The sequence below is a fragment of the Pituophis catenifer genome, unplaced genomic scaffold (assembly GCF_029215685.1).
Source record: "Pituophis catenifer annectens isolate HBS135680 unplaced genomic scaffold, rPitCat1.0.hap2 SCAF_2, whole genome shotgun sequence".
Classification (NCBI taxonomy): Eukaryota; Metazoa; Chordata; class Lepidosauria; order Squamata; family Colubridae; genus Pituophis; species Pituophis catenifer.
Window position 1 is genome coordinate 113,980,432 of NW_027256882.1, and position 23,582 is coordinate 114,004,013.

A 23,582-nucleotide genomic window follows, 5' to 3' on the forward strand; every position below is an offset into this window, starting at 1 on the left:
GCACCGCTTTGAGCACCCGCTCATGGCTCCCGAGAAAGGGTCCCCTTCTCTCCTGCTAGCCCGAAAAGTCCTCGACAACTTCCGAGAGCGCAAAACTCTCTTTCGTCCCTTTCGCTGCTGTTCCCGGACGCCGGGTTGCCACGCTGAGTTTCCAGCAATGGGGAGAGCAGCCGAGGCGTGTGCGCTACCCCGTGTTAAAGGCGCAGCTGCTTCCTTGCCCTCGTAGGGTTCCCTCCACCCTGGCAGAAGGATGGTGGATGCCCCGTAGGGTTGAGCAGCCCGAGGAGTTCGCTGCCGCACCGCGCTTTGCCGACCGCCTTCTGGGGCAGTGGAAATGCAGCAAGGAATGTGGAGAGCAGCACGGGGGGCGAGGGACGGCCGTTGGGGAGCCCCGTTTTTGGCTTCTCCGCCCAGTTGGTCTGTCTTCTCAGAAACGAGGGGAGCGACTATTGTCGAAGAGAAGACCGTGCTTGGAAGGATTTGCTACCCCAGCGAGCCTGTCGGCTGGCTCTTTTCTGAAATTACAGCAGCCCACCGGGAGCTCTGCTTCCGACGTCCGCTACCGGTTTGGCGGGCTCCTGCAGGGGTTAACGCTTCTGATGCTGCTGATTAGGAAAGTAGCAACTGGTGCTTGACTTTCCATTCTCATTCTTTCCCTCTCTCTCTCTCTCTCTCTCTCTCTCTCCCTCCCTCCCCTCTCCCTCTCCCCTTCCCCCCTCTTCCTCCTCCCCTCCTCCGCTTATCGATGTTGCCCTGGTCTCTGCAGAAGTTCATCTTACCATCCTAGGGAAATAAGCACCTTAGCAGATTGCTATGCACCACCTTGCAGTTTCAAAAAAACAAAACAAAAAAAGTTGGCAACTTCTCTAGCTTTTGGTTCAGAAGAGTTCTGCTAAAGTAGAAGTTGGGTATACCTTTCCCATCACCCACCACCCCCAATCCCACCCCAAAATACAGACTACACACTTATCCATCCTTCTGAGATAAAATGATGGATGGGGGCAATATGATGACTCTGTAAACTGCTTAGAGAGGGCTGTAAAGCACTATAAAGTGGTATATAAGTTGTAAGTGCTAAGTGCTATTGTTTTTCCCAAAGCAAAAAAGATTCCCTCTCCCAATACAATGGGAGGAATTAATTAGCCTGGGACTAATTTTGAAGTGAGTAGGCTATCTCTATTAGGAAAATATACTCTTGATAGGCCAATATATCATAGATAAATACAGTTATATCTGGAAATACTACTACTCCTGTGGAAGTTATACTTGCCAGTGTGTTGCACCTGCCATAGAGATTTTTTTTTTTTTAAAGGGTAGTGCTGGCATTTGGAAGTAGTTTTTACTTTTACTGTCTTTCCAAGCCTGACTATATAGAAGGCCCAAAATGTATAAGTACCTATGCCACATTTGTGAAAAACTGGCTGAATATTTATTCCCAGTTCAACCCTTCCCTCTTATGTTTAATTCTAGATTCCAACTTTGGCAAATGCATCTTGGGAAAAAAATCCTACAAAACACACCCAACCATAGTCTTCCCTTTGATTGGGTAAATGGGTATTGACTGTTTCCTAATATGATTTGATTGCTTATTTGTTCCCTATGACTATCATTAAGTGTTGTACCTTATGATTCTTGACGAATATATCTTTTCTTTTATGTACACCGAGAGTGTATACACCGAGAGCGTATGCACCAAGACAAATTCCTTGTGTGTCCAATCACACTTGGCCAATAAAGAATTCTATTCTATTCTATTCTATTCTATTCTATTCTATTCTATTCTATTCTATTCTATTCTATTCTATTCTATTCTACAGTATGAGCAAGAGATATACCCAATGCATCAAGTGATAATTAGCCTTCAGGTGATCTTGATGCCATGGTTCTGTGCTGAAATAAAATAACATAGCATAAGATTATTCCTGAAAACAGGAATATAATGAGTCTTGTTTTGCCTGTTTACAAGCCAAGTGGTAATAACCTGACAAAAAAATTATTAGGAGAATATCTTTTTCATCTCAAGACTTCTCCTCTATGAAAGGCAGTGAATAATGTTGAATTGTTTACTTTTTTAGTCAGGTAGTCCTTGATTTACAACACTTCATTTAGCGACTGTTACAAAGTTACAATGGCACTGAAAAAAAGTGATTTCACCCTTATGAACATTGTGGCATCCTCATAGTTATGTGATAAAAATTCAGACGCTTGGCAACTGACTCATATTTATGGCAGTTGGAGTGTCCCAGGGTCGTGTGATCACCTTTTGTGACCTTTTGACAAGCAAAGTCAATGGGGAAGCCAGATTCACTTAACAACCATGTTACTAACTTGACAACTGCAGGGATTCACTTAACAGCTTTGGCAAGAAAACTCATAAAATGGAGTAAGACTCACTTAACAAATGTCTCACTTAACAACATAAATTTTGGGCTCAATTCTGGTTTTAACTTGAGGACTGCCTGTACCTTGTGATGCTTCCTTGAGCGGCAATATAATGTGAAACATAAGTGGCAATGCTGCACCTACATCACATGCACATATCAGGACAAATTTTAACACTAAAGGTAAAGGTAAAGGTTCCCCTCACAAATATGTGCTAGTCATTCCCGACTCTAAAAGGCGGTGCTCATCTCCGTTTCAAAGCCGAAGAGCCAGCGCTGTCTGAAGACGTCTCCATCATCATGTGGCCAGCATGACTAAATGCCAAAGGCTCACGGAACGCTGTTACCTTCCCACCAAAGGTGGTCCCTATTTTTCTACTTGCATTTTTACGTGCTTTTGAACTGCTAGGTTGGCAGAAGCTGGGACAAGTAACGGGAGCTCACCCCATTACGGGGCACTAGGGATTCGAACCGCTGAACTGCCGACCTTTCGATCAACAAGCTCAGCATCTTAGCCACTGAGCCACCACATCCCTTCTATTTTAACACTAGAGCAACCCTAATACAGTGACTAAATTGAATTATGGAATATATAGACGACATATATATTGTATTTTGTGTATAAAATGTTAAGCTTCTTTGAAGTACTTATGGGCAAAATCTGTTATTCAGACCATAAACATTTAATTACATTTAAAATATCCATCTGAGTATGATTTTTTTTCCACTTCCCCAAGACCTCCTCCCCCTATTTGTTCTGGGACCCATTCTAAATAACCAAACCATCTCAATGTATTTCATGCCAGCCATTTTTACCATTCAACCTTCATTTATCCAATCTTGATCCTATCACTTCTATCCCTTAAGAAGCAGAGACACTTCTTAAAGTTCCATTCCTACTCTATTCAATGTACTTTTATGTTTTTCCTGACACACCCAGTTCTCATTTACATATAATAAAGTAAGCAGAAGCATCATCATGTACAGAGCCAGTTTTGCTTCTGTCAAGAAACAAACCATATAGGACAAACATAAAAATAAGGGGGATAATTAGGGAGTAGTTATCATTCTTTTCACCTTGGCAATATAATCATGCTGGCCACATGACTATGGAAGTGTCTTCATACAACCCTGGCTCCCTCACCTAGGAAACAGAGATTACCTTTCTTTCTTTTTCTTTTTTAAAGAAGAAGACAAAAAGCTATAGAGTCAAAAATGAATAATACTGAGTTTAAAGTAGGGCTGAAACATAGTGGTTAGCCCAAAGTTGCATATGTTCAGTTTATTCCAAAAACACATTTTCAGATATCATTTTAGGCTGCATATCACGATTTATCAACTATAATATACGGTTTACACCATATGCTAAATCAAAAAATAAATAAATAGAGGTTTAACAATGCGAATTAGATTTTAATCTCTGTTGTACGATATTTTGCTAGTGCAGATACTTTCTCACAAAGTCGCTTTAGGTTGAACAGTGGGGTTCTTTTCTTTGACCATGGTTTCTGCTTTTCCCCCTGTTCTTTGAGGTTATTCTCACAACCCATAACAATATCTAACTTTTTGGTTAGCACAAGAGTAAGAAATGGTCCCCAAACAATCATACCAAATGGTTAACAGATTCTATACAAATAATTGGGTTTTGGGATAATGGCTTTTCATTAAACTACAATTCTATTGCTCAGAAATATTTTGGCAATCTTTTTTTCTGTTTTTAAAGTGATTTTATAGATGGACTTTTTAAGATAGCCTCAGTAGCAGTGGTGGGTTGCTCCCGGTTCGGACCGGTTCTATAGAACCAGTAGTAAAACTGGCGGGAGGCTTCGCCCACTAACCCGGATGTCATCAGAAGCAACCTGCGAATGCACAGAAGCTTCTGTGTGAGCGGGCATGATGCGAACCGGTAGTAAAGGTAAGTAGAACCCACCCCCCTGCTCAGTAGATACAATTTTTGAATAAAATAGCCTGCATTGTATAATGTTTTAAATTTACAACATATTTTGTGTAGTACGCAGTTCATTTCAATGCACTCTCACAAAAATGCGCCTAGAAAGAAAATCTGTTTCTTAAATTCAGTGAAAAATTGACAGTATGTCCTTGTGTCAGTTACTATGTACAGAGCGGTTAGTAATTTATATTTAATAAAAATCTCAGATATTGAAATAGAAATTCAGTTTTTAACACTTGATTAATTCTAATACTTAACTTTTAAAAAGAAGTTTTAAATATTTATTTTTAAAGCTTAAATAACAATGAATACATTGAATGCAGTTGGGATGGGGCATTCACTGCACTTGGTAGTTTCCTCCAGTTCTTGTATATATCCATTCCAGTCTAGGCAGATTTCAACCTTTTTAACTAGAACCCAAGTTTGCCAGCTAGAGCAAGATGAGAAGGGAAGAGGAAAGGATTACTGGAAAGGCTATAAAGCTGCCCAGACTCTCCCCAAATAGTGAGATGGGTAGTAAAATACATACATACATACATACATACATACATACATACATACATACATGTACATACATACAATATAGAATTAACAATCAAATTAGATAGGAGTACATAATGAGAATGCACACTGGGATGACCTGTTTTTACTCTACTGCAAATCACTCAGACCTTCAAGTTTCTCCAATCCTTCCTTACTACAGTACTCAGAAACAGATAGAAAGGACCGAAGGCTTGTTGATACAACATCATTCACACCACTTCAGCAAAGTATATAACATGGACGTGCTAAAATATAGCTTCTTCCATCAAAGCCTACTTTGCTTATAATCCAGGCACACATAATAATCATTAGCTATTTGCATTGAATTTAATGTTTTCTGAACTCAGCAGGGAGCAACATGTTTTCTTCGTACATTTTGTGCCCACAGTGTGGCTGCTATCCATTTAGAATACACCCACAAAAATGGTCCCGCTTAACCTAGAGTGTACCTGATAATTTTATAATTCAAGCTGGGAGGAAATCACTAAATTCATGCATCTGACCTCAAGAATCACAAAGCTCGTAAGCACACAGTCAGCTGCTTATTGACAATCAAAAGATAGCAGCATAAACCTTAAGGTCTCAAGGAATGGAAACCAACATATACATTAGTGACACATAGTCTGCATTTTTCATCCATTTTCTACAGTAGTCTCTGTAATGCCCTCATGGGAATCCTTTATATTGGTCCTAATCCAGGCACCCATTTGTCAGCAGGAGATAAAAACAAGTGGGAGAAACTGAGCAGCATGCAGGCTTTCAGGAAAAAAACCAAGAGAGAAATAAAATCTACCCAGAAGTCAGAACTCAGCAATTGCACATTAAATTCATCCCTAACTAATATGCTTGCAGCAATGAATCACTGTCAATATGTTAACATCTTTGCAGAGTGGCTTTTCTCTTTAACTCTGATAAATTCAGTGTCCTGAGGCTATACATGTTTCAGATAGGATAAGAGTACATCTTTTAATTCCTCCATACAGCCAGCCAAAAATCTGTCTTAGGGAAGACCGAGCATTTCTTCCATAAAACTATGGGACTGGAGGAAAGAAGAATCGCTCACCCATCATCCCCAAACTTTAGATAAAGCTTCCAGATTTCCAAAAGCAATTGTCAGATTTGTGCCGTTGAAACATATCCAAAGGGGAATTATAAAATCTATGACAGGAGGGTGATTACCTGAATTGTATTTGATTAAATGTAAAAATAAGTGAAAGGGAATCAACTTTAGTTCTTCTCCTGGCCCCACAAACTACTATTGAGAATGTAATTCCAGGCCCCTTAAATGTGGTCCAGAAATAAGACATGATGAATTATATAGCTCTGCCTGGAAGCAGATAAGATCCCGGTGCCACCGGTAGCTTTGCCAACAGGAAGCTGTTGACGATTCCAGAATGTAATTGAATAGAATGTAATGTAGTTTTTGAATCATTGATTGTCTTACGTTTACAATCCTGTATTTTTATTTGGTTTTAGTGTATTTCTTGTTTAATTCATTTTGAAACATTTTATTTTTATTGTGAATTGACTTGACTACCATCTTTTGGCACAAATGTTAAATACACATCCAACAAGTCAATTAACATCTGGTAACTGAGCTATGGCAGATATTCAGTATGCCTCTTTCCAATTATTAAAAATAGTAGGGGGTTGGTGCCATATTTACATAAAATAACTTTCCCATTTCCTTCTTTTTATGGACTAATCTCCTGGATCACAGGGCAAATAGTACAAATATAATACATTGGTAACAATTGTTTGCAATCTGAAATTTGCTTCTTATGGAAGTCACAGCCCTACCTTCTACTGGAAGTTCTTGACTGCTAGTCGCCACCAAATTTATGATTACTATTCACCGCTTCTACCCTAATGCTAATAGCAAATGAAACTTTAGGCAATTATTGTTCAGATCAGGACTGAGTGCATGTACCAGAAGTGAATATACCAAAGCCACATGTTTTTGAAAGTGTGGTCTGGCCTTGTTCTCAGGATGCTGCTGAAAGATTCCCCTTTTTATGACTTTAAGCAAGTTTCTAAACTGGTAAACAAATTGATTGATTGGTTTAAAAGTTTTGTTTAAAGCACTTAATCAAAAATAATTTAATTTGGGTACAGATGACTTCCAGAATTCAGTTTTGGTACTGCTTGTGAGAAATAAACCCATTTAGACCAACTATATGGAGTACTTTCTGCAGCTAGTCTATTAACATTCTCTTTTTTAGCATTAAGAACAGAGAAATTCACTCACTTTCACTCACTTTCTCCAAGGACAAGATAAACAGGTCAATAGTTTTTCGAGGCTTATGTTCCCAACTGGCAGTGGCAAAAATAATAATAATAATATTTTTTTTTAAGAACATTGGTTTTTCTTCTAATACAAGTAACAGCAACAGCAACTCTGTTGGCTTTCTAGACATCATTTTGCATCATCCACAAGAGGTCTAATATTATTCTGGGGTATTGTGGATATAAATGCCCATAAAAATAGTTGATAAAATATTCAAAGAAAATTGCATTAATATATTTAAAAAAAAAAAATCTTTGGAAGTGAGGGGGAAAAAATTCTGAAGTTCTCTCTCTCTCTTTTTTTTTTAAATTTGATTTATATGCCGCCCTTCTCCGGAGACTCAGGGCGGCTTACAATGCGCTAAGCAATAGCCTTCATCCTTTTGTATAGTTATACAAAGTCAGGTTATTGCCCCCACAACTGGGTCCTCAATTTACCTACCTTAGAAAGGATGGAAGGCTGAGTCAACCTTGAGCCTGGTGAGATTCGAACCTGCAGTAATTGCAGGCAGCTGGTCTTAATAACAGGGTGCTAATAACAGTTTATTAGCAGCTTAATAACAGTTAAATAACAGTTGTTAGGAATAACAACTATTTTCTTGGAAAAACTAGCAAAGCTTAATTTTTATTTTATTTTATTTTATTGCAATTTTGGAAATTCTTAGTCTAATTAATATCTATTAATTTATGCAGCAAAAAAGTATGGTAAGTAAAGTAACTCCGATATTTTAATCAAGTCTTATGTAAGAAGCCTTCTGTATTCAGAAAGGACACCCAGTAAAGGAAAAATTGACAGCACATTTTTATTCCCCCCAAAAAATAACAGCATGATGGATTTGTTAAGAGAAATGTCCTTCAGTCTATCACTCATAAGAAACCTAAATACCTTTAATTGTTTTTTAAATGTGAAAGTTTCAAAGATAAAAGCTTAAGTCTTATATAGTGTTCCAGTCGTGCTAATTCTGGGGAAAGTCAATGCAGTTTTCCTGACAAAGAAATAGAAGTGGTTGGCCACTGCCTTCTTCCAAATCAATTTCTTGATAGGATAATTTATTTATTTATTTATTTATTTTATTCATATTTATATGCCGCCCTTCTCCCGAAGGACTTAGGGTGGCTCACAATAAAAACAACCAAACAATAAGTTAATGCTAAAATAATCCAATTAAAATCCCCAACAGTTAAACTAAAAACTCCCAGCAGATCAGGAGATTTGCTGAAAAAGCCATGTCTTCAGGCCACCGCGGAAAGAGCGGAGGTCGGGGGCCATCCGGAACCCAGTGGGTATCCAACACAAGGATTTCCTGGTGGTCTCCCACCCAAACACAAACTAATTGAGATCCTCCTAGTGTGCTTCAAGTCAAAGCATGTACTTGCACCCAGCTTGGCATATTCCCCAGGTTCCCATTAAAAACTGTTTAACAAAATTGAACCTGTTTTCCTATGTATTTAAAATAAACGTAGACGGATTCTAGAATAATAATGTTGAAAGATAAAAACATTGCCTTCATGTTTACAATATGAAAGTTACCAAAGAAAATGGGATGAGGAGACAAGAGGAATGTGAAAATCTGCAGTTCTTACTCACATTTTATGGAGATGACTAGTTAGAATAAAAGCAGGAAGACAAGCAAAACCTCACCTCTGGCCTCTAGTATCCTGCGCAGAGGTGGAAAATTGTGGTGCAGATTGGCTTCATTGCAATTCTCACAATCTTACCCTTGGCCATAGCAGTTGGATCTACTGAAAGCTACAATTAAAAAGCATTTAGAAGATTCCCCATTTCTATACAGACTTACAACAGTTCATTTAGCAATCATTCGAAGTTACAACGGCACTGAAAAAAGTGACTTGTGATTATGTTTCGCACTTACTACTGCCACTACTATTGTGATCAACATTCAGACCCTTGGCAACTGACTCATATATATGATATTTACAGTGTCCCAGGGTCATTTGATCACATTTTGCAACCTTCTGTCAAGCAAAGTCAATGTGGAAGCCAGATTCACTTAACAACTGGGTTACTAACTTAATAACTGCAGTGATTCACTTGACAACTATGGCAAGAAAGGTCATAAAAGAAGTCAAAACTCCCTTAACAACTGTTTTGCTTAGGAACAGAAATTTTGATTCATAAATCGAGGACTATCAGTAGTTTATGCTAGAATATGTAGTCTTAATTATCATTTGCACTGGTGATATTGAATCCTGGTTAATGTTATTTTCTCATGCACTCTGTAGGCACTCTGTAGACCCCATGCTTCCTGGGCCCCATTCTTCTAGTTACTACTATTTATTTATCCATGTACATTTATTCACCATCCAATTCCAGTTGGAACATTAAATCAGACAGATAACCAAAACTAAAATAAGGGGTCCTTAGTGCTCTCTGAGCTTGCTTGTTTTCTTGCAGATGTTTCATTACCCTAACTAGGTAACATCAGGAGTGTAGTTTGCTGTCAGTTTATATTCTGGTGTCTTGCCTGTCTATGTGGGTCTTAGAGATTCTTTGGTTAGGCTTTGTTGGCCCTTTGGCAGTTTCTTGGTTGGGGTATTGCTTAGTTGATTGTTGGTCTGATGTTGACTTTGGAGTTAATCCATGCTGATCTGAGTGCTGATTGCTGGTGGAAAGGTGCTGGAGTCTTTTTTTCTTTTGGGCTGGTTGATTGTCTCCTTTACATAATCTATAGATGTTGTTAATATCTATTGATGGCTCATTTGTCAGAGTGCCTGGCTTCTAAAACTAAAATAGTAGTAGTAGTAATAGTAGTAGTAGTAGCGGTGGTGGTGGTAGGTAGTAGACAGCAAAAAGCCTGGGATCAAAGACTGTTTTTTCAAAGCTTTCCAGAACCCCAGGAGAGAGGACATTATCCTTATTTATGGGGGAATGCTCTTCCCAAAGGTGGGGGCCTCACAGAGAAGGCACACTTCTTCAATCCCATAATATGTTTAATGGAGAAAACCTGGAGTACACTAACTCTGCTGAAAAGTTATTATTATTATTCCAGAATTAATGTAATAACTAGAACAAAAGTGATTGCAAGACTAAGCTTTTTACTTACAGCTTCCTCTTCGATACTGTTTCAACACCAACCTCAGTCCTTTACATTTGGGGAAATATTTGGACTCAGTAAACAGACATTCTTTCAGTTGTTTGTGTATAATCTTCTTTGGGGCCAGAAAACCTACACACAGATTGCAGAGATAGTGCAATTTGCCTGTATGCAAATGGCTGTGTACAGGGCCTTCAATGGAGGCAAGGATGCATGACTAATGTCAAGAGCAATTGCTAAAACCCATAACTTGGTGTTCAGGTTTATTTATTTATGGCAGTATTGAATCTATAAATTTATTTATTTCATAAGGCATCACAGAAAGGAGTAATAGGCATTAACCATTGCTTTATTTCAATACTCGTGCTGCTGCTTCTTTCTGAGAGATCCTTGTGTAAACTATTTAGCTGCACGTTGCCTGGGGTGCACACCATGAGGAAGCTAGTCTCCATTGCACCCCAGTTTTCAGGTCTTCCAATGGTGCATTCATTGCTACTGCAACTGAGTCCTTGCTGCTGGTCATCCTTTTGTTTCCTTCCACCTTTACCAGAATTAGAGCCTTCTCTAGAGAGATACTTACATAGGTCTTTGCATAATGTGTCCAAAGACTGATACTTTGAACCTGGTCATTTGTGCCTTAAGTGAAAACTCTTGAGTTGATTTATTTGGTAATCATTTGTGTGTGTGTGCTTTCATGGCTGTACATTGTACATTTTGATGCTAATAATCAAATGCAATATGAATAAAATTAAGACGTGGCCCTTCATTCAGAATACAAAAAAATGGACATACTCTATCTTGGTAAGAGGGTAATTCCATTTACAATGAATTTGTCACCACTTTTGCATTCTTTCTAACTTTCTGATGATAAACCACTAGGAATCAGAGCACGTAAAGAGGACAAAGCTATGCTTTTTCAGAACAAAAAGTTAATTATTTTAAAGCAAATGGAACAAACCATATAAATATATTAGCTTTTGAATTATCTCTCTCACCACAACATATAACTAAGACACAAAAAAGAAAAGGAAGGGAGCTGTTCTTGGTACTGAATCATGAGTTACTGCGGAGTAATAATTGTACATAGTAAACAAAATGAGGGTAAAAAACAAAATAATAAAATAAAAAGATAATGGTTTCAAGTCCTTCAGTTTTATCAATTATTTATTTTTCTTTCTTGCTCAAACTGTTCATAAATTATAGAAGGTAATAATCTTTTTACTTTTTTTTAACATATAGAAATTTAATTTTAAATGAAGTTAAATGTGAACCTGGCATTCTGCAAACAAGCTGCCAGCATCCAGAAACAATTTATTTTTAAAACTGCCTTTGGGACTATAACATTTTGTCAGAGAATAGAAATGGTGGGCAGCTGCAATTTGTAGTGTGTCCACTTGTTCAGTAAAGTAGACAAAGGCAAACTGTATTTTGCAGAGATAATCGTTACAAGTTTGACTTTGTTAAATGGGTGCATTATCACTGACAACTATTTTTTAATAACTAACCTGACGCCAGGATAATTTTTCTGGAATTCTTCAGCATGTTTTGAAAATTCAAATGTGCCCATTAGTCCTTTGCAGTATACATACTACTTGAAAAACTTGTTCAAGAATTTAAAGAAGCAGTAACAGATTTTCACTCAGTCCACAATATTCAAACAATCACACTTTTTCATATTAAACATATTCAGTGCTTCTTCAGCAGCAATTATCTTTTATGTTTGCCATGTATAGTGAGAAGTCATTTTAGTGGAATTCTTCTCATTCTAAATCACCAAGAGATTTTAAACTCAGTGGTATAACAAAGGGTAATTTAAAATCTCTCCAGGGAGGCTGAAATCTAAAACATATCTAGGAACTGAGGTTTCACCAAGGGCACAGATAAAGATGACACCAAGGAAGGGTTTTGAAGAAGATAAAGATAAAGCTCATTGTACCATCACCATCCCAAATTGTTACCCCATCCATTTGTAAGAGAAAGACTATTCTCACTTGATTTGAAAGAAAGAGAATGATTGTTCTGTTCTTCTTTTGGGCCAGATTAATAAAGTGGAACGAAATAGATTTTCAAGGAACAGAGGCTCACTGCTGAGTCCTTACTGATCAAATGTGAAGGTCGCATCAGTTGTCTAAAACTGCATTAGTTCAAGGTAAAAAAGCCAGTTTGGTCTGGTGGTTAAGGCCATCAGTTCAAGTCCTGCCTTAGCCATGAAAGCCAGCTGGTTGACTTTGGGCCAGGCAATCTGTCTCAGCCCAAATCACATCACAGGATTGTTATTGTGGGGAAAATAGGAAGAGGAAGGTGCTTTGCAGTGATGGGTTGCTTCCGGTTCGCTCCAGTTTGGGCAAACTGGTAGTGGCGGGAATCCCACTATTGGTGCTTTGGATTTGTTCATAGCTTTATCTATTAATTTATTTAAAAAAAAAATAAGTGGGAAAGTCCTAAAGACCTATACCCAAAGTTTTACATTCGTAAAAAGTGCAAAGTCTGACTTGACTATTCTTATTTCTAATCAGGGCTGTCAAAATGATACAGTGCTCAAAGAATTGTAAATTACTGGTAAATCAACACATTGGATTATTTATACCAATTTGATAGCCTCTATCCATATCATGATAATGTTCATTAATAGCCATTTAAATTAAATGTGTAAGTTAGAATTATTGTGCGTTCCAATACACAAGGATGTTGTTTGTAACAGAGTAAAAATAACTAAAACTTAAAAATAATAAAGACAAAATAGAATTAGAAGATCAAGGCATATACGAAATCCCGTGTGCTTCCTGCCCCTCAACATATATTGGACAGACCAACAGAAGAATGAGTGTGCGCATCGAGGAACATAAAAATTCAGTACAAAAGAAAGAACACACATCATCATTAGTACAACACATAAATGCCACAGGACATAATATTAATTTTAATAACACAAAAACAGTTGCAAAAATAGAACATCTCAATGGCAGAATAATCAGAGAGGCCATTGAAATAGAGAAAAGACCATATTGTATGAATAAACGTGATGACACTTCCCGTCTGCCTACTATTTGGAAACCTGCTCTCATAGACAGACGAATCTTAACACAAAATATAAACCATAGATCAAAGATTCATCATAATGCCTGTGTTGCCACCATTTCCAGCATAACTTATCCATTAACCCACAACCAAGCAACAGCGCTTCCACCCAATCAAAATGCAGCTACATCATCAGCCAATCAGAATACAACAACACTGTCGGCCAATCAGAATACACCTTTGCCTCTTTTCATAGAAAAACGTCAGTTACGATCACACAGTTTGCCCATAAGCACCAAACTGAGAACTTCAGCCAGAAGATGACGAATGTGATTTCATCGAAACGTTGCTACTACCCTTTTAAGGATATGTTTACAATTACAATTATTTCGGGAAGAAACCCGAAATATTAACTGTACACACATATATACCCGTGAAAACTTACATATATATATATATGTAAATATATCTGTAGAGTGCTTTTTAGAAGATTTTAAGCTGGGATTTTAACCAGAATTTTAAATATTTTAACCAACTTATTTATAATGATGCGGGAAAACACCAGAGATTTTAATTTTTTGCATATGCACACCTGCAAAAACTTAAGAATATATATGTGTGTGTGTGTGTGTGTGTGTGTGTGTGTGTACACAGTTAATATTTCGGGTTTCTTCCCGTGTAATTGTGAACATATCCCTAAAAGAGTAGAAGCGACGTTTCGACAGAATCTCATCTGCCATCATCAGGCTTATGTGAAGGGTCTTTTGCTGTAACTGCCGTTACTATTTCAAGTCTGGGATGGCTCCACCTTTTCATTCTGAATGAATGGTGGAGAAAAATCGACCATACACCCGAAGCCAAGCCAATAAACACAAACTGGGACTCCCAACCAATCAGAATGAAAAGGTGGAGCCATCCCAGACTACCAGCACCAGATTTGAAATAGTAACGGCAGTTACAGCAAAAGACCCTTCACATAAGCCTGATGATGGCAGATGAGATTCTGTCGAAACGTCGCTTCTACCCTTTTAGGGATATGTTCACAATTACACGGGAAGAAACCCAAAATATTAACTGTACACACATATATACCCGTGAAAACTTACATATACATATACATATACATATACATATACATATACATATACATATACATATACATATACATACATACATACATACATACATACATACATACATACATATATTTATATGGGACAATCCATCCAACATTGAAACCTTTTAAAATCTATTGGTTTCAATGGGAAAGATTTAGAGTGAATGGTGAATATTTCCTGCTGAAATAATATGGGTTTAAAAGTCCTACTATTTTTAAGGAATATGGCCCAAATTCAAACTTACTTTGCAAAAATGGTTGCCCAATCAACACACTCATTTTCCTTGAAATATCTCTTTGAAAGTCACAATAGACTCAGCATAGAATATGTTTCTAGAAAGAAAGCAGCTCCCAGTAAGCAAACCCAGTTTTAGCTGAGATTGATTGATTTAATTTGTAGGAAAAGAGCTATTTCAGCCCCATTACTGAAATCAAGTGGAACGTCAGTAAGAAAAGAATTATTTTCTTACTGACGGGAATATTTTGCAACAGAGACAAATAGGAAGAGGCATTTCAAGACCTGGCCTTCTCTGAGAAGGGGAGGGTCTATTTCCCCCAATCCTCATTTTCTTCTGCTTAGGGCAACGCTGGCTTAATAAAAGCTCAGGTCTCCCATTCTTGTTTCAAGCTTTGATTTTTATCACAGCTGCTTGGCCAAAATCATTTCCTCAATTTGGCTCAGTAATGATACTAAACAAGCGCCAAATGAGGCTGTTTTCTGTTCCAGCTTTTGTTATGTTTGATACACGTCTAAAGATATATCCACAGCTGGCCCTAAGGCCCCTATTTTCTCCCTACTGCTTAGAGATATACTTGGGATATTATTTTGGGATTTTGCAATATCAGCACCACTTAGTACTAAAATTAATCCAAACCCCTCTTCCAGCTGCTTCCCTTTTTCATCAAATTAGAAGAAGGCTGGTGGTAGCCAATTGGGCAGATTTTCTCCTTTTATCTGCATGCCAGTGCCTCCTGGTCCAAAAGAGCTTCTGGTCTCCTATGACCATGTTCCTAATGCTACCTTGAAACTATCTGTTTTCCTAAGCATTGATAACAGCTGTGAGGTTGGAAGAGATTCATTTTAATATCATTTTAATAATGTTATATGTCTATTCATTGACCTGTGGATAAACCTTCACAGGTTGTCCTTGACTTACGACCCCAAATGAGACCCAAATTTCTGTTGCTAAACGAGACATTTGTTAAGTGAGTTTTGCCCCATTTTATTTATTTTATTTATTTATTTTATTATTTGTATTTCTATGCCACCCAACTCTCCGAGGACTCTGGGCGGCTTACAACAAAGACAATATGAACAATATACAATAAGAGACGTTAAAAACACCCCATACACACTGCTCATGGCTGGATCTCACAAGATCGTAGTGGCAAGATCAACGGCCCCAAGCCTGCCGGAAAAGCCAGGTTTTCACCATTTTCTGGAAGGCCAGTAGAGTGGGAGCAGTCCGGGCCTCAGAAGGTAGCTGATTCCAGAGAGCTGGGGCAACCACAGAGAAGGCCCTCCCACACGGACCCACCAGCCGACATTGTTTAGCTGACGGGACCCGGAGGAGGCCAACTCTGTGGGATCTTACAGGTCGCTGGGAGCTATGTGGTAGAAGACGGTCTCGAAGATAGCCTGGCCCTAAGCCATATAGGGCTTTAAAGGTAATAACCACCACCTTGAATTGTGACCAGAGACTGATAGGAAGCCAGTGCAGCTCACAGAGGATTGGTGTAATGTGGGAGTACCTAGGTGCATCGACGACCACTCGAGTGGCTGCATTCTGGACTAACTGTAGTCTCCGAACACTTTTCAGGAGTAGCCCTATGTAGAGCGTGTTGCAATAATCCAACTGTGAGGTGGCAAGGGCATGAGTGACTGTGAGAAGAGCCTCCCGATCCAGGTAGGGTCATAATTGGTGTACAAGGTGAACCTGTACAAAGGTCCCTTAGCCACAACTGCCAGGTGTTGCTCTAATCTCAGTTGTGGATCAAGGAGGACACCCAAATTGCGAACCCGTTCTGAGGGGGACAGCTTCCCCCCACCAGGGCTAAGGATGGACAAGGTCCTTGGGAAGCAATATCGACAGCCACTCAGGTTTTGTCTGGGTTAAGTCTGAGCCAGTTGACTCCCATCCAGATTCTTACAGCCTCCAGGCACTGGCACATCACATTTTATGACCTTTTTTGACATAGTTGTTAAGTGAATCACTGCAGTTGTTAAGGTAATAACACGTTCGTTAAGTGAATCTGGTTTCCCATTGACTTTGCTTGTCACAAGGTCGCAAAAGGTGATCACATGACCTTGGAACACTGTATCTGTCATAAATATGAATCAGTTGCCAAGTGTATAAATTTTGATCATGTGACCGTGGGATTCTGCAAAGACATATGAATTTTTTGCTGGAAATAAATAAATAAATATAATAAATAAAAATAAATAAGTGATGTTGTGATTTATTGATTACAAAAGTTTGTTTATTAGAAGAAAGGAACTATAATATGCAAAGTGGGAAAGTAGAGTTGATAATTCTTGTGTTTGTTACAGCTAAAGAGAAGATTGGAAGTCATTTCTTTAGATATCTTCCATTTTCTTTTTTAAAAATCCTTCACTTTTTCTTTTACCTCTTTATAATTTCTTCTTCTATTTGTTTGTCTATGTTTCTAAAGTTTTTTTTAAAAAAATTCTAAACTTTTAATAAAACTTATTTGGAGGGGAAAAAAGAGTTAAAGACAACATTTGAAACCAAATATACTAAGGGTGATGTGTGGTTTTCTTTAAGTGCTATATTATAGTAACCATCTTGGAGATCAGAGTGTGGTCAAATAGGATGTGGTAAAAAGAAAAAAAGGCAAGAGATGGCAGTGTGAGCAAACGTCTGCCCACTTCTTTGTTCATTGTATTTCATGTATTTCAGATTGTGCTGTTGTGGCCCCTTAAATTGAGTGAAAGAGCAGTGGTGTGTTTCGGTTAGTACATACTTGTATGTAACCTTTGTAAAACTACTTCCATCCTGATACCTATATGATGGAGAAGCAAAATCCGTTGTTTAGCAGAGCAGAGCTATAAATATTGCCTCCCATGTTCCATTAGTCAAGGAATAAGGTCCCACAAACCTGCTATGTTATTTTGGTATAGGAACCAGGAATACACATACACATACACACAAGCAAAACATGCTTCTCTTTCTAGTCTTGTTAGTAATGGGCAGCAGAAGAAGTATCTCTTTCTGAAGAGAAAAACTGTGCTCTGAGATTTACTGGCAGAAATTTTGCTTTAATTTTCCATATCAGCATTTTACTTTAGGAGCTCCCGTTCCCCTCACTCAGGTCCTGGGCGCAGAGAAGCGGCAGCTCCTCACATTGGCCGCCCGCCACATGAAACGCGGATCTGATTATTGCTTTGGGGAATCCGGGCAGTGGTGGCTGGAAAGGGGGGGGGGGGTTTCTTTAGGAGCTCTCATTCGGCTCGCTCGGCTCCTGAGCACAGAGGGCTTAGGTGGCAGCTCCTCACACTTCAGGGGAGTGAAGTCATTGCGGCCATTGCCTGCCCTAAACTGCCTGCTGGGCAGCCAGAGGGGTGACCAGCTGCAAATCGTGGCACCTGCCTTGTTCCTGAAACTGCCAGGCAGATTCCCCCCAGACCGTTCCAAAATGCTGGTAGGCAGAGGTAGAATTCTTGTTTTCCTCCCCCAAAATTAAGGTGTGTCTTATACTCCAGTGCGTCTTATACACGGTACCATATTTTTCGGATTATAAAATGCACCGGAGTATTAGATGCACCTTAGTTTTTGGGGAGGAAAATAAGAAAAAAGCTGATTTGCAGGTGGATCGGCCTCCTGGAATACCCCCAATCAGCTGTTCTCAGAGTTGAATTTTAGCAACAGGTTCCTTGGTTGTGAGCTCTGTGCTTTGTTTTTTTCCTTTTTTTTTTCTGCCTCTGAAACTTCTGAAACTCTGTTTCAGAAAAAACTTTTTTTCCTGACTCTGAAAGCCTCCGAAACAGAGCTTCAGAAAAAAAGCCTCTGAAGCTCTATTTGGGGGCTTCTTTTCTGAAGCTTCATTTCTGATGCTTTTTTCAGCCTCTGAAAAGCTGGGCAGGGCTACATTCAGAGTATAAGATGCACCAGATTTTCACCCTCTTTTTTGGGGGAAAAAAGTGTGTCTTATACTCCGAAAAATACTGTAAGTTAATCTATTGTTGGGTAACTTGTAGTTCAAAAATGTGTCTTAAGAACAGAGCCAATGTAATATATTCCTGGACTATGGTGTTTGGAACAAAAATATTTTTCATTAAAAATGCTAGTTTGAATTCCCTTCCAAACTCTATCAGTGCAGAGTCAGAACACAGAAAATAGCCTCAAGAAAACAACAATGATTTGGCACAGAAAAACAGGAGTCTTTGCTATCTGCTGAAGAAAAACAAAAATTAACTAAATGTATCTGCAAACACTGCATTGAGAATTGGTCTCTCCAAATATCCTCCATAGATGATTCACACAAATTGCATCAGAAGCAAAATTGAAGAGAATTGTTATGGTCTAAAATCAAATTAGGACATTTTTTATTGCATGTGTTTTAAATCTTATTGCCTAATATAATCACCAGCCTCTCTGACTGGATACAACTAGCACCCATAATGTGACAAGGCTCCAATTGTTTTTGACCAAAGAACGAAGAAAATCAGCTTTTGTGAATAGAATAGAGCAGATGTTGGTCATTCTTTACACACCAAGAAGAGATTCAATCAATTTTAGCATACAAAATATGTGTTTAATAAGCTTTTTCCTTTGGTGGGATTCCAGAGCCTTTCATGGCTTAAAATAATTGAGAAAGACTTGTAAATTTGGAGGTGAAATATTCTGATCGGATATTCTTGGATTACAGTGTAGTCCAAAATATAGGTCCATAACATTTACCAGATATCATTTTTTTGTAACACTGTGAATCTATGTCATTCCCCTGAATGAAAGAAAAGATACAATTAAATATATATTTTGAACTTTTTGTAGCATAGCCTTTATTGTCATTGTACATCATATATACAACAAAATTGGTTTCGCCTCTCTGGTGCAATCCAGAACAGAAAATACAAAACAATACAAACAGTATAGAGAATAATCCCTATACAAGTAATTGGGGAAAAAAGACTAGTCATATTTTTCCATATGTGCATGGAGTGATTGTGATTGTTTTTAAGAGTCTGACAGCCCATGGGTAGAAGCTGTTTTTAAACCTGTTTGTCCAGCAGGCTATGCTTCGATGTCTTCTGACCAATGATAAAAGCAAAAAGAGACACTGGCCAGGGTGTGAATCATCCCTAAGTATTTTCCTTACTCTGCTGAAACAGCAAGACCCAATGTCATCTAGTGGCCCAATGGTTTCTTGTGCCAAATTGATCACTCTCTGTAGTGCCTTCCTGTCCACAGCTGTTAGACCACCATACCATACTGTTATACAGTATGTGAGGACACTTTTTATCGTGGACTAATAGAAAGAAGTCATCAGCCGTTGTTCCACCTGATTTTTCCACAGGACTCTAAGGGAATGAAGTCTCTGTTGAGCCTTACTAACCACCAGGGACGTGTTGTTTTTCCAGGTGAGATCTTGACTAATGAGCACTCCCAAGAATTTAAAAGAGGAAACCCTCTCCACACAGCCCCCCTCAATATACAGTGAGGCAGGTTCCTCTCTGTGTTTCAGGAAATCTAGCACCATCTCCTTTATCTTGCTAGTATTTAGATGTTAGTTGTTTTTTGAATACCATATGGATACCTTCTGGACTTCTTCCCTGTATGCTGATTCATCCCTTCCAGTTATAAGCCCCAACATCATTGTATCGTCTAAATGCAAATGTATTTTTAAATGCAAATCAGTGGTTTGCATGGAATTTGGGTAGAAACAACATATAAGATACCTAGCCAAATAGCAGGACATAAGAAACAGAAATTTTTGAGATGAAAATACAGATTTGGAGAATAAAAATGGTTAGGTTTCCATGCTAAACATGCTAATTCTAGGTTATTGTTTAACTAGTTGCAGCCTAAAAATCAAAAAGTGGAAGACAAGAAGTGTATGAAAAAGGGAGAAAGGAAAAGAAGGATGTTTGGAACTAGTGGGTTATCCAGACTTCAGTTACAAAGAGTAGCCAGCAGCAAAGAAGAAAGGATAGGAAGCTTTTGTATAAAGAAATATCAGAGTGATGATTGACAGCTACATCAACTTGATGTGAAGAACTGAAAGTTTCACCGGTGAGGAGAAGGAGTTTGAAGATCAACCCCAAGGAGAAAACAATGAGGTGAGAGGAGAACAATGCTTTGAAATGCTGATCCATGAAGGCAGCTGCAAAAAGTATATTGACATTGGCAAAAACAAGTAGAAGGAATACAATTGGGAAGAGTACAGTAAGGATAGATAGTTACTCAATCTGCTTGCTTAGTGTAAAACTTCTATTCTGCTGCTGTGCCTATAGTTAATGTGACTGGAGACTCTTTCTAATGTTATAAATACAATAAGTGAAAAGTTCATTGTTTTAAAATCTGATTAGATATCCAAGGAGGGAGGTAAGTTCCCCTTAGAGGCCCAATGACGGGAGGTTTAGTAGCAGATATGATGAAAATAAATTCTTCAGATTTCAGAGATTCTGAGAAATCACTGTGGGAAGACGCTTCTCAAAGCCTAGTCACTCTAGTCACTTCTGAGAAAACAGTGATTTCTGTTTTAGCAGAACGTACATAAAAATAAAGAGTTTTGGTTTAACACTGAAACACAACGTAATGTACAATGTAATAACATTATGGGGAAAAATATAATACTTACACAATCTAAAAAAATACCCAATTAAGTTTAGTAGCACTAGGGTGAACAGGAAATGAAAGAGTTGTGATTTAATGTAGGAAATCTTTGCGAAATCTGATACATTCCTGGTTATTGAGAAGAGGACTGTGTGAATTGTTTGATTGACCATGATCACATGTTACGCATAATCTTCTACTGCTAAGTAAAATATTTGTTTTTGCTCTGTGATGAAGATTCATTATTTCCATTTTGCATTTTTGCCATTGACTCCAGTGAGCAAGTAAATATAGCAACATTTTCACCCATAAACCATATTTTACTATCTTCCCTGAAAGCTAAAACATAAAAATGATGCAATTAATTATATCTGTCACTCATTGTGTCATTAAAGACAGAGAGATCCAAAAGATGTATTTTGGTCAATTATTTTTTTTTTTAATTTGATTTATATGCCACCCTTCTCCGGAGACTCAGGGCGGCTTACAATGTGCTCAGCAATAGCCTTCATCCTTTTGTATATATTTATACAAAGTCAGCTTATTGCCCCCACAACTGGGTCCTCAATTTACCTACCTTAGAAAGGATGGAAGGCTGAGTCAACCTTGAGCCTTGGTGAGATTCGAACCTGCAGTAATTGCAGGCAGCTGGTCTTAATAAGCAGCTTAATAACAGGGTGCCTTAGACCACTGTACTACCAAGGCTCTTTGCCAATGCTCTGTATGGAATATACATCTTACAACAGTTAGCACATTTTCCCAAGCTTGAATGCCTTCTTATTTAAATTAGCATTGTCAATTGATATTCATTATGCAAATTAACATTAAAGATTTAGCTTTAAAAATTTCCACTTTACAAATGCAAAATATCCATAACCTGGGTACTTCTGAAAGAAACATTTCAATAGCAATAAGAAGTACAATACTGTTAGACAGAATAGGGCATTGGGATTTCCAAACCTTGTTTGTTAAGCCCTGAAAAGAAAGATTAAGAGTAGAAGCACACAAATTGGTTGTGCTCACATGTACACTAAGTCATGATTTAAGTATGACTTACTGAATAACCCACACCTGCCTGACTATATTTGGGCTAAAGTACAATATGATCTATTGGCTTCTACTTGCTATAGGTGTACAGGTAAGGTTTCCTTTGAGTCAGTATTAATGTTTACTTCCTCAATTCTTGATGAGCTCATAAATACATGGATGTATTTTTCTGGACATTGATACAGAGGCAGATTGTCACTGCCCTTTTTCCAATAATTTTTTTTCTTCCTACTTTAATTTAAGTTTTGATACTTAGCTTTTCAGGGTCAGCCAAAGTCTGTTATTAATGTTAGAGAAATCAAACAGAACTCATATTTATTCCCTCCTACCCTGAAATGTTGAAATGTAATTAGAAAAAGAATGAGCTAACACATTCAGAGGGCATGGCCATTGAAGTCATAGAACATTTGATAAGATATTTTCACTGAACTTATGGAGGCATTTCTTTGCAATTCATGAAAGATAAACCAGGAAGGAGATGGACTGCTCTGTGCTAGAATTTTTGAGGCAGCATGAAAAATCATAAATCCAGTTGTGAGTATTCTGGCTCATATCAAGCATAAACTTCTGGAATGCTGCTTCATGAGATTGTAAACCAAGGATTGGATTGTAAATGTAAGTATGAATCTCTCTCAGAGGACTCAGTTAAAAGTCCAGAGATCTTTAGCTCTGGCCAGGCAGATAAGTAAGCACCTACATCCCCACTAGTTTAGCCTTTGTTTGATGCAGTCAGATACCTCTATAAGGCTCCACTACAATCATACTCAATGAAATTGTGAATAAAGAATATTCAGAGATATTCCACAATGACCTAATAGGTAAATATTTTATAAAACATCAATTCCAAGAACTATGTTTTAGCCTCAGACTTTATCATATTGTTTTGGTTGTATTCACAAGTATACTAAGTAGTGTTTGTGTGTGGGTGTGGGTGTGGGTGTGGGTGTGTGCATGCGTGCGTGCGTGCGTGTTTAGAGAATTTATATAGCTGCCTATTTGCCCACAACAACTCTATACAAGCAATACAATGCAAAGGAATGTGTTGTCTTTTAATCCGTGAATTAGGGCACTTACCAGGCAGTGCAGTCAGATATTAAATTATAACCTCTAAAGTAAGGCTGGGTGTCCCCTCTGAAGAAGAAGAGTTCTAATAGGTTTCCATGATAAATCATATAGGGTGATTGAATTTCAGGATTCTGTCCGATTATTCAATTTATGGTCACTAAGGGTCAGTTTTGATTTGATGGTAGATATTCAATCAATCTGTAATAGTATTTAAAGAATAGGCTCAGGCATAGACTAGGAGCAAATTCCTTATTATCCAGATGGCTGAGAAGCAGCCATCTTGCCTTGCTGGGGCTGGACACTTTTTCTGATTTAGGTGGC